The sequence below is a fragment of the Mercenaria mercenaria genome, chromosome 9 (assembly GCF_021730395.1).
Source record: "Mercenaria mercenaria strain notata chromosome 9, MADL_Memer_1, whole genome shotgun sequence".
NCBI classification, from domain to species: domain Eukaryota; kingdom Metazoa; phylum Mollusca; class Bivalvia; order Venerida; family Veneridae; genus Mercenaria; species Mercenaria mercenaria.
The window spans coordinates 10,856,117-10,871,614 of NC_069369.1; positions in this window are offsets into that span (position 1 = coordinate 10,856,117).

Sequence of the window (15,498 nt, forward strand, 5' to 3'; positions counted from 1 at the left end):
AATATTTCCCTTGAACAAAATTGAGTGAGTGAATGAGTAAGTTGGATTTTATGGCGAATCGACACAAAAAATTCATCAAACATCACCGAATATAGTTGTTATGGAAACGTACATTGTAAAGCATCTCTAAAAACATTTATGTAAAAATGTATATACATATAAATGATTAATAACGTAAATTCTAAAGCATCTCTATAACTGAGTTGAATGTTCGTTTAATTAGATTCAAATTGCTTTCATATTAGATGTGTTTGCAGGAAATGAATTGATTTTAATTTCAGCGGCGGATTTAAATTTCATCACATAACATGTTTTGAATTCGATATCACTGATCATATAATGCACGCTTTCACCTATTTGGAGATATTTTCTCATTACTTTCAAACGAAACTCTGGTCGTTTGCTACACTATTCGACCTACCTATTGTGGCATTAACTTTATACACGTGCTGCTTAAATGCACTATATTCACTGTCTGAATAGTGTAGCCGCCTGGTCATACCTGCACTTGGACCTTCTAAAAACTAATGTCACTAATTGTAATAGCTCAGACACGCGTTCTTTTTACTTGATCTTCGTAGATGCAACTTCACGTCCGACAGCTAGGGAAAGATGCGCTCTACTTATGTGGGTCTTTGCTTACCAGTACATCTATATATCTGTCAAGGAGCAGAACGATATGATACAGACAATAACAACAAACACTGAGGTTTTTTTTAGGAACTCGATGCTATTTTTGTGCGTTTATACGGGTATAAACCACACTGGGAGACTTCTTACATGTCCATGAATCGCGCTAATTCGGTTTTTGAATTAAATTTTATACAATATTTGTTTAACAACTCCTATGATAAAAACTCAGTGTATCTTATAAAAAGATAAGAATATTCATTTTCAGCATAAACACATGACACGAAGACTAAATGTATTGTTTTAAAAGGAAATGCCTATACAATTCCGGTACAATTCTTAATTACCATTCTGTTGTTCTTGGAAATGGTCAACAGGTTTTAAATAGCCATTGCCGGGCGCACAAATCAAAACCAAAGGCATGTATTCAAAGTTATTTCATGATTATTTTGTTTTCGTTTTTACAAACGTTATCTTAATCATATATTTGCATATCACTCAAAATTCAACAGGAACACAAATTCAAAAAATATTTTACGTTCGAATTATTTCGAGTACGAACCGTTTTCATTTTTTTGCTGGTTGGTATAAACGTCGCACCGACACAATTATAGGTCATATGGCGACTTTCCAGCTTTTGATGGTGGGGGAAGACCCCAGGTGCCCCTCCTCCGTGCATTATTTCATCACAAGCGGGCACCTGGGTAGAACCACCGACCTTCCGTAAGCCAGCTGGATGGACATGAAGAATTCAACGCCCCGAGTGAGGCTCGAACCCACATCGGTGAGGGGCAAGGGATTTCAAGTCAGCGACCTTAACCACTCGGCGACGGAGGTCCCTACGAACCGTTTTCAACGTGCTCCCTAGATTTATATAAATTATGTGAGACATTAAATAAAAACATATCAAAATATACTTCTCATTATCGTTCATATGATTCCTAAAATAAACAATCGCATAGGTTACATGGAATTCACAGTCAATACATAAACGGTAATCGACGAACTTTTCCTAATGTCTAACCTGAAGGAGTAAAATCATCATTCAGCCCTGATACAGCATTACAAAGACAAAAACAGTATGCGGATTGCCTTGAGAATAGACGATATTTCTACTGATAATGGATGCCCGGATCCAGTGAAAATCAGTACTGTTTTTCACGGATAACATATGAGACGCATCGTTTTTTAAAAATGTCTTTTCACGATATTATTCACAGAAAAAGTAGATTTTCTAAAGCGATGCCGATCATAATTTCGAACCCTTCTAATACTTGACTTAAACGGGAACAGATCGACTACCAGATAAACATCAAATAAACTCAAATTACTTACGCTACAAATGATAAAGAATTGTTTGCCGAAGTGCCATTAGTTTGGCCCATTTTGTAAAATGATATACATATTGTGTGGTAATGACCCTTTTCAGTTTTCCATGAAGCACTGTAGTTATGTCGATATCACATTGCTAATAAACTTAAGGATGTAGGATTTCCTTTTTCTTACGTTAAGAACTTTTTTATACTCTATTAGCTTGAAGAACATTAGTTTCTGACACAAATAAGAGAAGAAAAGGCACAGATCGACAGACTCTTTTTATTTTATAGGGCATTTTCTTCGCCAACTGTTTAAGCATTTCTGAAATTTTGTAAAATTAAAAAAAAAGAAGGTGATACTTTATAAAACATGATATCCCACTAAATTTTATAGGGATTTCAGGTCTTACCGGTTACTATTAATACAAGGTGATATCAGTAGTATATAAGCATAAATGTCACTTACCAATCCCTGACATTATCACACCATCTTCTGTATTTTCAGTTGGATAAACATATTTAAATCTAAAAAAAAATCTGACGTTAAGAATTTAAAAATATTTTGCAACTTTAATGGCACGCAAAAATTCTTCAAAATGGAAAGAAAGAAATTGGAGTCACCGTGCAACTAAGATATTTATTTAGATTTAAAAAACAACAAAAAAATCTGGTGATTCTTTTATATCTTTAGTTCTTTTTGTTTAATTTATATTTCTTGGAAAATATAAAGTGCTATGTTGAAAACGTTCATTTCATATATCAGTCGGGAAAATATAAGAACCAGACCTAATCTACTTTGATAGATTTTTGAAATTATCCACCCTACCCCATCAATTTTAGGCAAATGCCCTCTAAAATAAAGGGTGAAAAAATCGAAACAAATATAACCTGTTTGATAAAATGGTACATGTACATTATTAGCCATATTTCAATTATTTAGCATTATTTTTTACCAAACATTTTGTTCGAAGAAATTTTTTTCAAAATGGCGGATAATAGCCTGATAGAAATCATAAATGCGGGTATCGTGAATATAACGCTGTTGGAAAAAGCCGAAAGATCTGTACTTTTGCTCCACGTTTCTTTAATTGTTTTATACAAATACATTGGAATTGCTATTATATAGATGTTGTGATACTCTTAGTCTATGTTCGACTGTTTCATTTGATAAAGTGTGCAGTGTCCAGGCTTTCCTACAAGAAAGCTACTGATGCTGGTTTATTCGCCTATTCCGTAACAGAGATTTTTGTTTTTGTGAATTTGTTCGATAATACATACGACAGTCAAATAAATTAAATGTATAATACGCTTAATTTTAAGCTCTTTCCACTTTGCAGGAAAAAATATTTTGAGCTTTCTTATTTCAATGTAAATAACAGGTTTAAAAGTCCAGTAGGATAAGTAATTATCAATAAAAGCAAAATTCTGAAAACGTTGTCTTTCGTTCTAATCATCTCCACACAAATGTAAATATGCTTATTTAACTTAATGTACATCTGTCTGGAATAAATGTGTTTAAACTAATGAAAGCAGCTGCGTACTGTCATATAAGGACGCTAAAGGTTCAGCAATCTTTATTCAACATCATGAACAGGGTAAAATGATAAGATAAAACAGTTGTGTTTTGGTATTGAAGTAATAGTTATTGTATACATGTTAAATTTGAATATATAGAAATGATTTTAATATATTCAAAATTTAAAAAAGTCATTTTATCTCTTGAGACATTCATAATGATGAAGTAGTTGTGTTGGGGATACATTCTGTAAAACACTGATTAAAACAGTAAATCTAATGAATAAAACATTCAAGGTTTATAACAGCAGGATATTTGTACGAGGTCGATTAATTATACACAGGTATCAATCATATCAATGGTATACTTCAATTAATCAACGTTTCAGAATCTGCATGTGAGAGATTACCTGTACAATTCCCAACAGGGAGCAAGCCCATATTATTGATACTGTGATTCTGCGTTTGATTTCATAATGTCATTTAGACTCCTATTTGATGCATCGATATCCTCTACCGGGGAACTATTAATGTGTATTAGAAACTACAATCAAATTGGCAGTGGTATAAAAAGTAACGTAACCGTAATTAGACCGTGAGCTGACAATAACCCCCATCTCCCCTCTAGGGATATTTCTATGCTATAATTTTCTTAAAGCATATAATATGAGCTATCATTCCAGAAATTCTGCCATCTGACAGTCGGGTTCTTGTTACGTTACATATTTAGCCATAAATTGTTTACTAGCTACACAATATGTCAATATATAAAGACAGAATATACAGATTTATATTTTGCAGGTAAAATTGACACTTATAGGCATGTGATTTACGTTATCAAATGTACGTTGCCAAAAATTGTAACAAAAATAGAAAATGTAACTATGTGATTTTATATTTTAGTTGAAGTGTCTATGTCAAAAGTGTTATGAAAAAGGTTGTGGTTATAACAGATAAGAGCTTGACATAATTATATCGGTTGTAAAATATTTCTAATTATTACGAAACAAAAAGCAGTAATGTATATTAAAGAAGATAAAATAATATAATGTTGTCAATATGAGTTTCATATTTATAATAATTATTTTTTTAGAAAAGTCGAAAAATATTTGGGATATGGTAAAATTTTTTGTTTTAACAAATATGTAACATGTACAAATTCCATAAATATGTATTATATATTTTAAAATATAAATATATCACAAATTATAAATCTATGTAACGCAAATTACTAATTTTGCAGAGACTGAGTGCTCAAACTTGCTTCATGTGTATAGAACCTTCGAATTATTCAATCAATGATAATGCTACAGTCCAGCATATGTTAAAAACGTCAGTAGACGTTTGGTACTTTTGGCTGTTCAGCACAACATCTATCTGGATCTAGAATTAACACTTTCTTTTTCTCTAGTACCTGTCACCTGGTCGTTATAGCTGCTGCGACTGAAATGCCAATGAAAACAGACAATTCAAACTTCTTCACTATGTGGAGGCTGCAACCGTCCAAAAAAGATGACATTGTTTTGTTGATTGACAGTAACGCCTTGTTGCAAAGCTTAGTAAACATCCCTGCAACATTCCAAGACGTAGCCGAAGCTGTGTTCAGTCAACTACCTAGCAAGACAGCTCGTGTCGATTTTGTAACTGACACTTACAGTCCTCAGTCGATCAAATCATATCAGCGTGGAAGACGTGGGTCTGCTCCAAAATTCTTACTTGTCAGGAGTGAAAACCAAAGTACCACGTGACTGAAAAGCATTCATGTCAAATAGTGAAAACAAAACACAGTTGATCAATCTTATTTTCGAACAATGAAAATTTGATTCCTATGCACCAAAGATGAAGAGATGACAATTGTATTTTGTCAATGGTTATTTACTCACAAATGAAGATGGGAACAAAGTTCAAGCTCGACCTTATATACCACTGTTTCTATACAAAAGGAAGAAGCAGACACGAGAATAATGTCCATTGCATAGGTATCAGTACTACTAGCGCTACACGAAAGGCGAAAATCAAAGTTAGATCCCCAGATACAGACGTGTTTGTGTTATTGGTGATATCTTCAAAAACAATACTGTTTTATTTTACACTGGAACAGTCAATAAGAGACGCCATTTAAATGCTCACAACATCTTTATAAGGAAAGGAGAAAGAATCTGCTCAATATTGCTTGCAATACATTGTCTGACTGGTTGACACAACCAGTGCTTTTGTTCGCACAGGGAAAGTAACACCGCCCAAATTAGTAGAGAAAAAACAGGAGTATGTTGCAACATTAGCAGAAGTAGTTCATACACATCACTTATCTGATGACTTCTTTAACGGCATTGAAAATAGTGTCTGTGCAATCTATGGATTAAAGAATACAATAACACCAACAAACTTATATATGACATGTTTCTTGCAAAGTTTCAAGTACGTGATGGCAATGTCCCGAGTACATATAAAGGTATGGACATGAGTCTATTTCCACTGTGCCAATTATCACTTAAAATGCACATAACACGTGTGAACTATCAATTTACCCAATTCTACCAAAAATAGATGAACGTGGATAGAAATCTGGATCAGAAAATTTGTTGGAATATGGCTGGTATTCCGATAATATAGTACTTCAAGAACTAGCTGAAATTATTTGTTACACATCAGCAACATGTGACTCTGATGACTCTGATGCTGACTATGAAGAAGTAGAGATGACCAATATAATTGACACCATATAGGAAACAAATAGTGATTATGACGACTTAGGTGACTGAACCCCGCAACTTAATTGTTTCTCAACTTTGATTTATGTGAATTTATTTGGTTAAACAAATAAGCGATTGTAAGCGTGTATTTTTTCAGTTACTACAAATACACATTCAGTAACGTATCGTAACGTAGGTTACAACGTCAGTGCTGTGCTATATGCATTTATCTGACAATTAAACCTATTGATTGAATTAATTGATATGAGTATTTTTATAAAACATATGGTAACGTAATTTACGAAATGAATTGATCGATTGAGAGAACAAAACTAAGCGGGAACATTGACAAAAGCATATTCTGCATATTGATAAACCCACTTGTTAATGATTTTGGTTGTTTCTACCATATAAATCACCACATTCCAGTTTTATCATTTATTCAATAATTGTTGAGGTAACGTAAATAACAGGCTGTAACTCATAGAGAACCCGCTTGCCAGATGGCAGAATTCAGAAATATGATCTACATACAAGGGGCTTTAAAAATAATGGGGTCTACAAAACTCCCTGGGGGGGGGGGGGGGGGGGGGGGGAGTTTCACCTTCCAGCTCTAGGCCTAAATGGTTAATAACTCAAAGTCACTACGAAATCAATTTTGTTCATAATATTGCTGAAGAAACATCTCTGTGAAGTTCCGCATAGATCGATGCATGCGAGTGTGAGGGGTGTTCTTTATCTAAAAAGTGACAATAAACGCTACATTTTCACATGAAATACATACCTGCACCGATTCTTTAAACATTTCTAATTTATATTTGACATTGACTTTTCACTGACTGATAACAACTGGTCGTGACTGGTCGATTAAAAATCTGAGTGTAAATTATCTTGCGACCCTTGGAAACCTGGAAGACTAAAAAGTCCAGCGTTTGACTTCAATTACTTGTAGAACGACAATCACATGGATCTCAGACAATTCATTACTTGTAGCGCAACAATCATAAACGTCTTAAACAGTTCATTACTTGTATTACAACTATCATACGAATCTAAAAACAAGAATAAATAAATATCCATCAGGGAAAGCCACGTTTTAAAAATGCAGCCGCCCCTAACATTAACCCAGCACGCGGACGTGCACACGACCAACATACAACTCACCCAAGTTAAACACATTAGGACGAAACACATTTATATGACATTCAGAATCATAAGGAAATGCATCAAAACTGGAAGCGTCAAAATAAGAAAAATATATAGGGAAGTAATGAACATTGACATGTATCGAGATAAAAATCGGCATAGCACACCACATTTAGGTTTGAGCCTACGATTTTGCTGTAGCCACCAGATCAAGATAAACTAAATTTAATATAAAAAATTAGATATAACATCAGAATTACACTTGAAAACCGAATAATACGTGATACAAATAAATTGATATCGACATGATTTTCTGATAATCAAATTTGACAGAGTGTGTTAATGTGATACTTTTTGAAAGATTCAGTCATATTATTTTGTTTAATTTGTGCTATTTTGATCATAAAATGTTTCAGTCTGGAAAACCTCTTGTTGCTGTAAGTTCGGGAAAAATAATGAAGTCGACCCTCGCGAATTCACTTGCCAAATTTAGCAACAAATATTCAAACTTTTTTTAATTTTGTAAAATATAGAGTGCTTTACATGCACAACACTAATGAATCCAAGCTTACACGACTGATCAATATTGAAATGCAGCTGTACTGAATAATAAATTTTACATCGTCAAATTTGTCTGCAGTGGATGTAAATAATGACGGTAATGTTTCTTCTAAACTTTCATCCCCCACCACCACCCCCGCATTAATCAGTGTTTAAACACATTTATTCTTCTGTTGTAGAAATTTGCTGTAGTCGCTTCCAAACTTGATTTTAAACAAAGATAATATACCAACAAAGCAGAACACTTTAACATGAACAAAATCAAAATATACTAGTAAACACATACATTAACAGTAAACATTGTATTTTGTATAGAAGAAAAACGTGTACTTTTATATAAGCAGCAGCATTGAATGCAAGTTCTGATATCGTTCACAAAAACACTGAAATCGTTAAAACCTTAGAAAATCTGCAATCAAAATTTCAAAAAGAGCATTCATTGACAGCTTTAATATAAAAGTACATATCAGTACTGAATCGTATTTTTTAAATGTACTGAACGGCTTCTTGGAACGTATGAAAGTCACTTTTTTGACAACGATAATCATTAATCACACAAGACAGACAGAATGTTGTCACTGTAAGTATTTTCTTCCATAAATCACTAAATATATATGAGCCGTGCCATGGGAAAACCAACATAGTGGCTTTGCGACCAGTATGGATCCAGACCAGCTTGCGCATCCGCGCAGTCTGGTTAGGATCCATGCTGTTCGCTTTCAAAGCCTATTGTAATTAGAGAAACCGTTAGCGGACAACGGATGCGCAGGCTGGTCTGGATTCATGCTGGTCGCAAAGCCACTATGTTGGTTTTCCCATGGCACGGCTCATGTACCATTAGAATCTTCAGTAAATTGGTCATTTAGTCATATCTCATACTTTACTCTGGAAAATGGCAATGGTTCTGTCGATAGAGTTGTTAATTAGATACTTACAAAGCTTTTACAATTTGTATGTTGCCAAGGAGACGATGAGATGTCACCGTTTCGAAGAAATAAAGTTGAGTGAGTACATAGACACAGCCATTCAATAAAAGATATATCACCGGAACCATTGTCCTAAAGCACTGTATTTATAGCAGCTTGTAAAACTATATGGCACAGTGGCTTGAATCAATACATAGGACAATTTATCTAAAGGAGACATTAACAATAAATTCAACATTGTAAATTTTAATGGTGCAAGTATTGCATCATACTAAGATAGATGATACTTCGATTACTTAGGACAATTAAAAGGAAATCATCAAATGTAACTCAGTATGCAATTTACCTCTGTTGTGTAGTCTCGCTTAACGGACTGTAGCGGGAATAAGTGCAGGTTATTAGTGCTCATAAATGCATGTTCTGTTATATTCATAAATGTATACTTTGGCCGAAGTCGTGTTACAATTTGATACATGAATCCTTAGTACAATTACTGAGAAAGATATTAAGCGAAAATACCATTTGCATCTTCCTTCCAGATCCAGTGATTTAAATTTTTAAACAATTCTTTAAAATCCACACTTTGTAGCGTCCATGTTCTGGCTGGAATAAAGCCATCTAACCAGGAAGATGAGAAAGTATTCAAAAATTAAATCGATTTACCTTCATCACGTGTACTTTTAGCACATCAAAACAGCTTACAAATATTCTAACGTATGTAGTTTTTGTACAAAAACATAAACAAGTACATTGTATTGATAAGAGGGTAGGGGTCTAATTCCTAGTAATGCATCATTATTCGTGACATACTGTTAGCTAAGTAATTTTAACATATAAATGTATTTATGTATTTGGTAAGCAGACTAACTGGCTTCATATGGCTTGCCTATCATTGAAATGCTCTAAACTACTGTAAATGACGTCAGTGGATGTGACCATTTATGCCTAGAGAATAAATTAGTATCATGCAACCTAACCCCTGCCTCATGCATGCAGAAACGCCTACCGCTTCATACACAAAATCTTTTACAGGAATTTCCACCAAGAATTTATACAGTATCTAGGTATTGTAGTTTAAATGTAGTTTTAATTATATTGGAATTCTATAATGAATGGCTGCGTCTGATATTCAAAAGAAAATCAAGAAAAGTACGAACAGTAGTTCAGTTCAAGCATTGAAAATAAAGTTTTGTATTACTCTTTTTTATTTATTTTTTCTTATTGTTTTTTTTTTTTTTAATACAGGACATACTTTTTATATGATTAACATATAAATGTAAAATGAGTGATAATTCGATACTTCCCGAAAAAAATGTGTAAATCCTATAGCTTACAAAATATAGTTCGGGTCGATGAATAATAAGCAGTTTTTAAGCCATTTGATTTATATCCGGGAATATCAAATTAACTGATGAAAATGCGTTTTCTGCTGCGAGACAAAAGACATTGAAGTTCCAGATGACTGATTGCTTTACTTGTTTATTGACTTGCAATACATGCGTGTGTTCTAGCTTAGCGATTTCTATGGTGGCTGATTTCTGCCATTCGTGTTGGCGGGGCGAAAACACGACAACACGAAAACTCGATGAAAACCTAATTTGTCGAGTTTTCGTGTTGTCGTGTCGGCGGGGCAAAACACGAAATCACGACAAATTTTACGCGAAAACTCGACGTTTAAAGGGCGCCGACACGACAGATTTATCTGTCGAGTTTTCGTGTTGGCGGGTATAAATATGTCGTGTCGGCGCCCTTTATTTGTCGTGTTTTCGTGTCGGCGGGGCGAAAAAACGACAACTCGACAAATAAGGTATTTGTCGTGTTTTCGTGTTGTCGTGTTTTCGCCCCGCCGACACGAAAACACGAAAACTCGACAAACGAAAACACGAAAACTCGACAAATTAGGTATTTGTCGAGTTTTCGTGTTGTCGTGTTTTCGCCCTGCCGACACGAAAACACGACAAATTCTTTTCAGACATATCTTATAGAATGTAGAATAACACGAAGTTTATGTATAACTTACCCGATTCCAGAAATATTTCAATGGGGTGTGGGGAGCGGCAACAGTTAAAGAATGAAGGCGGCATCGGCGAGTTGAGTGGGGTTAGGTACGAAAGGGGGTAACCCCTCATATTAGGTGGGTCAAGGCGTTTTTGCCTTTAAATGTTTGAAATATATGTATAAAATGGTGGCCGCTGCTGCATTTTTGAGCCCAAATTTTGAGGTACGGTAGTTGGGTATTTCGTGTGAATAATTTAATCTTCATTGAGGCCCACGTATATACGTAATTATTTTTCTATTTGTACAGGCTCGGGTCCTGGGCCGGGGCCGATGGCCGCGCCATCCCCCCTCAACCCCAACCCCCAGTGACCTGTTCTCGTCATAGTTGCACCCAACCCAAATATTTTGGCAAAGGAATAATATTTTGTCACAATTTAGACCCACAAATGCAACAGAGGCCATCATTTCATTCCTATATTTCAAAAATGTCCGTGAAGATACCCTCTGACCTCCGAATAGGAGGTCATGACCCCCTAACGTATCTCAAATGTTGGGGGAAAATGCAGCAGGGACCTCCATTTCATACCTATATTTCAAAAATGACAAGGGAAAGACCCTGTGACTCCACTATCAGGAGGGGGTTAACCCCCGTAGCTCAAATTTGCAGCAGAGGCCACCATTATATATATATATATATATATTAAACATTTAAATGCAGACACGCCCTGACCGACCTAACATGAGGGGTTACCCACTTCCGTACCTAACCCCACTCGGCTTGCCGATGCCGCCTTCATTCTTTAACTGTTGCCGCTCCCCTCACCCCAATGAAATATTTCTGGAACCGGGTCAGTAATACATACACTTCGTATTCTTATAACGATAACTGACATCTGACATATTATTGTACTATTTTATATTCTCAAATCTCCTAATGCAGCTTTAGTGAATATAAATAAATTTTGAATTGGGGGGTTCGTTCGAATAGAATAAAAATGCTTCTAAAACCCTTTGCAACTGGCTTCAGAATAACTCTACATTTTATATGAAATGTCTGAAAAGAATTTGTCGTGTTTTCGTGTCGGCGGGGCGAAAACACAACACGAAAACTCGACAAATAATGAATTTGTCGTGTTTTCGTGTCGGCGGGCCGAAAACACGAAACACGACAAATACCTAATTTGTCGAGTTTTCGTTATCACGGTTATTCGAAAACACGAAAACACGACAAATAAAGGGCGCCGACACGACATATTTATACCCGCCAACACGAAAACTCGACAGATAAATCTGTCGTGTCGGCGCCTTTTAAACGTCGCGTTTTCGCGTAAAATTTGTCGTGTTTTCGCCCCGCCGACACGACAATACGAAAACTCGACAAGTTAGGTTTTTGTCGAGTTTTAGTGGTGTCGTGTTTTCGCCCCGCCAACATGAAAACACAAAATGGCAGAAATCAGCCACCATAGATTTCAACTTCTTTTCAGTCGCATAAACATGATAAACGACGGTGTCTACTTGTATCAGTCATTTTATAGAACTCCTTCACTAAACTATTACGCTGTTGATACGTGATGTGTCGCATTATACTGACACCGGGCTGACCAATCTAAGACCTTTCATCATAGTATCTGAGCGCCAAGCGAAGAAGCTACTAGTTCCTTTTTCGCGTTTTGGTATGACACGGCCAGGAAGCGAACCCGCGAACTCCCACATTCGAAGCAGGCGCTCCGGGACGTCTTCATTACCAGGATGAAAATATAAATTACAACCGCCTGCATAGTACCACATTTATAAATTATATATTGTGTCTCAAGATAATGTAAATGTATCATTCGTTTGAAATGACTCATTTTTCTAATTGTATCTAATGACATGTTTTGTCTCGCAAATTTGTAGGCGAATTATTTTTCATTACTCTCCGAAGAATACTTAATTTTCAATTTACTTAATAGCGATCGTTTCCTGAAATTGTCGGCGTCCTTTCAGAATAAAAGTATACCCAGAAGAAAGCTAAGAAACGTAATTCAATTGTTTAGATACATTACTTGACTGAATAGTAATACTTCCTTGCATTGATACGATATTCCTTTTCCGAAAACAAGCTGCAAAGTTATTCGATCGTTTGATAAAGGTCAAACACACACATGTTCAAAATACGGACTACTACTGTTTGTAAAAACTTGTTAAATGTAAGACATTTTCTTTACAGAGTTTATATAGGTATGTAAAACTATGTATGTAAAGTATGTATGGTATGTGACCGGTAGACATAGATTTATACAGCTCCATTAGACACTGCATATGGTTATTATCGTGATGTTTTCCATATAAATTTAAGTAATTTGTAGTATGTCACTCGGGTTATGAATATCCAAAACTGCAGCCTACCTAAGACACACGCACAGACAAAGCAAACAAACGATGACAAAAAGGACAAACAAAGGAACATGGTGGGGCACAGCCTTGGAACGTTCGGTGGCAAAATCACCACTATAGGTTAGAGTCATTAATTGTCTGACTCAGGAAAAAACATTTAAAATCATGTTTTATATCGTACATTTTGCAAGGGTTTACTGTGAATTTAATCATAATTTTATGTTGCAATACAAGAAAAGAACACACACGAAATAAACCTTTGTAGAACCTCTCTTTTGAATAAATATGAGCCGTGCCATGGGAAAACCAACATAGTGGCTTTGCGACCAGCATGGATCCAGACCAGCCTGCGCATCCGCGCAGTCTGGTCAGGATCCATGCTGTTCGCTAACGGTTTCTCTAATTGCAGTAGGCTTTAAAAGCGAACAGCATGGATCCTGACCAGACTGCGCGGATGCGCAGGCTGGTCTGGATCCATGCTGGTCGCAAAGCCACTATGTTGGTTTTCTCATGGCGCGGCTCATATCTATTTGCTTAATATATTCATAGTAAAATTTTAACTATTCAATGGTACACAAAGTACAGTATTATTACTGTAAAACGGATGTGATAATGAAAACGGTATGGGAAATGGAACGAAGACTATTATTTTAAACAGATACCGTAGTGTAGCTTAATTTGTTTTTTTATAAAATACCCTTTATGAACGTCAAAAATGTAAAGGAGTGTTGAATTAATGTTTCCACATCATTAAATACTAGAGTGCATTACGACTAATAAAGGTGACTTGTGATAAGTGATACTATATAATAACTGAAAAAATTCATCCTTTTATAAATGAGATTTTTTAACAATTTCCCCCGTTTAAGGGTCTCATCTATTTTTTTTTGTGTTTTATATATGAAATGTGTGTCAAATGTAATTGAATAAATATTTTGTCAAGAATAATTACAAATTAAATTCATTTATTTTATGCTCTTCAGTGAAGTACTGAAATTTATCAGTGAAAAAAAAAATTGATAATTTCACTGTTTCAAACAGTGAAAATATCATTTTTATTTTTCACTGGTACGGAACTACACTTGAATGCGAAAGAATATGAATTATAAATAACAGAAAGTTTTATGCAAAATATACTTTATTAAAGATATAGATGTATATGAGCTCTAACAGGATCATACATTCTATCATAACAAAGAGTAACAGAAATTAGGAAACATATAAGAACTAAAGTCTGTTCCATTCCAAAGGTTTACCCGAACTTTAGTGTCATATGACAAAACTACGACACTTACCGGCAAAGTAAACATGGTTTGATAAACTAAAAAAAAGTCACCCTCGAGAAATTTAACGATTTTTATCTGCTTTGCCAAATATCCAAATAAATAACAAATTTATATTTTCAACGGCAGTCTCCCATTGTAATTTCTTGTCGCCATTGGAGTTTGCTCTCTAAATTTAAGTATAACGGGAAAATTCACGTGAATTTTATCGGGAGCGACTCAAAACTCATTTCGTTTACAATTCCCTACATGTATATGCATTGAGTGAACTGAAATTTTGTGTTTGAAAATATGTTATTTAGATTTAACAAAAATGTAAATTGACTCACTTTTAACCAATCAAAGGTGTAAACACTCCAAATATCTTCAAAGTCCTCTGTAGCTCTATCCAATCCTCAGTGAATCAATCGTAAACAAACAAGCTCTTTTACACATCGATGAAATTCAGGCATCAATCGCACCATGCCCTTGAAACGATGACTTGTTCAATTTTACATCATTTCCAAACGCATGGTTCGAAGATAACCTGTATTTTAGCATCCTTACTGAAGTATTTACAGTCCGCCACATATCCAATTTCTTTCACAATTTTCAGTTTTCAAAACACAATATTCGCCATATCGAGTCCCATTCTCATCCATCAGAGGTTCGTCAAAATCCCGAGACCGGAACCACGGTAGACCTCTGGTATGCGAGAATGATCGAGTCCCGGTTGTGTATGCTTCTTTTTCTCCGAAAGAAACTTATGACGTATAAGATAAATGACGTAGTATTGCTTGCAATATGCAGATTTATTCGAGGCGCATAAGGGAAGAATTACACGGGTGTAGATACACAATCAGCCGATAGAAGATACTGTAGACATCTTGACGTACATCACGCTAGAATTAAACTTTACTTTTTGAAATATATGTTTAAAAATGCTTAATTGCTAATCATTTCATCAACCTATCTGTTTTGTTTTTTTATTATAATTTTGCTGTTTAGGCCTATATGAAAGCATCTCTTTTTAAACCTGTGACTTTAAATACTCTTGATCCGAAGGCTGCTAATT